We start from the raw sequence: 3,615 nt of genomic DNA on the forward strand, positions 1-3,615 counted from the left end.
CACATGTCGCAGTGTGTATGTGGTCTGATGTAGCGTGTCGTGACACATGACATCCTGGCATGCAAGAATTGTTGAATTCGCAAATGTAGGTGGACATCTACGTTTACTGCCCAAGATACGCAAATGAACTGGAAATCCGTTGTTGAGCGGTTGTTCACGCTGGAGGTGAATCTGTGATGGCGACGATCGGTACAGCTATTAACCGGTTGTTTCAGCGGTACCCGCCACATCCACACACGTGACTAGGCCCATGTGGGTATGAAGCGATACGCGGCGGTGGCTTGGTGGGACTGTTCCCGGCCGGTGAAGGGGGGCCGCCCGGCGTGTTGGCCGCGCGCTGCGTGGGCGCACGCGCAACAGCCGGCTGGTGGGGGGCGCCGAGTGGCAGGAGCGCCAGCCGACGGGCCCGGCAGGCGGCGCAGCTACGCTGCGGCGCACCCTGCACGCGGCGCCTGGCGGCCAAAGTTGGTTCAGCCGAGCCCGGTGCGAAGCGCGGTGGACATCTGCAGTGTGCTGGTCTGATTGAGGACTGTGTGCGTTGAGGATGCGCCGCCGCCTGGCACTCGGCGCCGCGACGCCGTCTGCTGCTCGGTCGCCCCAGCGGTTCTCGCAGGTGGTTTGTATCGCAGTTGTGCGGACGTGTTGGCGCGTGCGCTGTGCTGGGAGAGTTCGCTTCTGCACCCAAGTGGGGCTTTGCCCTTGTGTGGCGCTGGCGTTGGAGCTGCCGGTCACCATAGGTGGCGCGTGTTGTCTCCCGCCGGCAATGCCACGACAGCACGCTCCCGGGCCTCTGTCGGCAGCGGCAAGCTCAGTTGGGAGCAAGGGTGTTCGCACTAAAACCGTCTACTCGCCTAACTCCGGGCGATTGCGCCTCTCTCGAAACCGACCAAGTACCTAGGACGGCGCTGCGCGCCGCCGGGACCTGAGAGGGTTTCGAGGTGTATCGTGCAGGGGAGCTCGGCCTCCTCCTGTTTGCAGAATAATTGAGCGGACGCTTGCGTGTTCGCGCGGGCCCCCGGGACACACTCCCGGGCGGCCGGCTGCTCAGCTCTAGTTGACGCAGCTCCCTGGTTGATCCTGCCAGTAGTCATATGCTTGTCTCAAAGATTAAGCCATGCATGTCTCAGTACAAGCCGCATTAAGGTGAAACCGCGAATGGCTCATTAAATCAGTTATGGTTCCTTAGATCGTACCCACGTTACTTGGATAACTGTGGTAATTCTAGAGCTAATACATGCAAACAGAGTCCCGACCAGAGATGGAAGGGACGCTTTTATTAGATCAAAACCAATCGGATTGGCTTGTCTGGTCCGTTTGCCTTGGTGACTCTGAATAACTTTGGGCTGATCGCACGGTCCTCGTACCGGCGACGCATCTTTCAAATGTCTGCCTTATCAACTGTCGATGGTAGGTTCTGCGCCTACCATGGTTGTAACGGGTAACGGGGAATCAGGGTTCGATTCCGGAGAGGGAGCCTGAGAAACGGCTACCACATCCAAGGAAGGCAGCAGGCGCGCAAATTACCCACTCCCGGCACGGGGAGGTAGTGACGAAAAATAACGATACGGGACTCATCCGAGGCCCCGTAATCGGAATGAGTACACTTTAAATCCTTTAACGAGTATCTATTGGAGGGCAAGTCTGGTGCCAGCAGCCGCGGTAATTCCAGCTCCAATAGCGTATATTAAAGTTGTTGCGGTTAAAAAGCTCGTAGTTGGATTTGTGTCCCACGCTGTTGGTTCACCGCCCGTCGGTGTTTAACTGGCATGTATCGTGGGACGTCCTGCCGGTGGGGCGAGCCGAAGGGGTGCTTTCGCGTCCCGAGGCGGACCCCGTTTAAATCCTACCAGGGTGCTCTTTGTTGAGTGTCTCGGTGGGCCGGCACGTTTACTTTGAACAAATTAGAGTGCTTAAAGCAGGCAAGCCCGCCTGAATACTGTGTGCATGGAATAATGGAATAGGACCTCGGTTCTATTTTGTTGGTTTTCGGAACCCGAGGTAATGATTAATAGGGACAGGCGGGGGCATTCGTATTGCGACGTTAGAGGTGAAATTCTTGGATCGTCGCAAGACGAACAGAAGCGAAAGCATTTGCCAAGTATGTTTTCATTAATCAAGAACGAAAGTTAGAGGTTCGAAGGCGATCAGATACCGCCCTAGTTCTAACCATAAACGATGCCAGCCAGCGATCCGCCGCAGTTCCTCCGATGACTCGGCGGGCAGCCTCCGGGAAACCAAAGCTTTTGGGTTCCGGGGGAAGTATGGTTGCAAAGCTGAAACTTAAAGGAATTGACGGAAGGGCACCACCAGGAGTGGAGCCTGCGGCTTAATTTGACTCAACACGGGAAACCTCACCAGGCCCGGACACCGGAAGGATTGACAGATTGATAGCTCTTTCTTGATTCGGTGGGTGGTGGTGCATGGCCGTTCTTAGTTGGTGGAGCGATTTGTCTGGTTAATTCCGATAACGAACGAGACTCTAGCCTGCTAACTAGTCGCGTGACATCCTTCGTGCTGTCAGCGATTACTTTTCTTCTTAGAGGGACAGGCGGCTTCTAGCCGCACGAGATTGAGCAATAACAGGTCTGTGATGCCCTTAGATGTTCTGGGCCGCACGCGCGCTACACTGAAGGAATCAGCGTGTCTTCCTAGGCCGAAAGGTCGGGGTAACCCGCTGAACCTCCTTCGTGCTAGGGATTGGGGCTTGCAATTGTTCCCCATGAACGAGGAATTCCCAGTAAGCGCGAGTCATAAGCTCGCGTTGATTACGTCCCTGCCCTTTGTACACACCGCCCGTCGCTACTACCGATTGAATGATTTAGTGAGGTCTTCGGACTGGTACGCGGCATCGACTCTGTCGTTGCCGATGCTACCGGAAAGATGACCAAACTTGATCATTTAGAGGAAGTAAAAGTCGTAACAAGGTTTCCGTAGGTGAACCTGCGGAAGGATCATTACCGACTAGACTGCATGTCTTTCGATGTGCGTGTCGTGTCGCGCAACACGCTACCTGTACGGCAGTGGCCGTGCGCCGCGTGCGGAACCACGCGTGCCTCTCAAAACTAGCGGAAGTGTTGTTGTTGTTGTGTGGTACGAGCGCTGAAGCTCTGGAGCGGCTGGCCTGCGGTACCTGGCGCCTGGCGCCGGTTTTGAATGACGTTCGCCCGAGTGCCTGTCCGCTCCGGTGTGGAGCCGTACGACGCCCATCGGCTGTGAGGCCGTTGGACACAAAAAAAATAGTGGAACAGGGGCCGTCAGACGCCTCAGTCCCGCAAATGCTACTGTCTTGAAAGAGACAGTGGGAGACTGAAAAGGAAAAGATCACCCAGGACGGTGGATCACTCGGCTCGTGGGTCGATGAAGAACGCAGCAAATTGCGCGTCGACATGTGAACTGCAGGACACATGAACATCGACGTTTCGAACGCACATTGCGGTCCATGGATTCCGTTCCCGGGCCACGTCTGGCTGAGGGTCGGCTACGTATACTGAAGCGCGCGGCGTTTGTCCCGCTTCGGAGACGTGGGAGTGTCGTGGTCGCCTGTGTGGCCGGCCGCGTCTCCTTAAACGTGCGATGCGCGCCCGTCGCCTGGCGGTTCGCATACCGGTACTTTCT

General features: G+C 56.4%; 2 non-coding genes across 2 annotated transcripts; both read left to right on the forward strand.

The window, feature by feature from the left end:
- The first annotated feature begins 1,064 nt into the window (after positions 1-1,064).
- LOC126325374 (small subunit ribosomal RNA) lies at positions 1,065-2,957 on the forward strand. The gene has a single exon (XR_007560059.1). It is a non-coding gene; the product is annotated as a small subunit ribosomal RNA (ribosomal RNA).
- A 365-nt stretch (positions 2,958-3,322) lies between these two features.
- On the forward strand, positions 3,323-3,477 carry LOC126325381 (5.8S ribosomal RNA). Its single transcript, XR_007560066.1, has one exon. It is a non-coding gene; the product is annotated as a 5.8S ribosomal RNA (ribosomal RNA).
- The last annotated feature ends 138 nt before the right edge of the window (positions 3,478-3,615 follow it).

The sequence above is a fragment of the Schistocerca gregaria genome, unplaced genomic scaffold (assembly GCF_023897955.1).
Source record: "Schistocerca gregaria isolate iqSchGreg1 unplaced genomic scaffold, iqSchGreg1.2 ptg000920l, whole genome shotgun sequence".
NCBI lineage: Eukaryota > Metazoa > Arthropoda > Insecta > Orthoptera > Acrididae > Schistocerca > Schistocerca gregaria.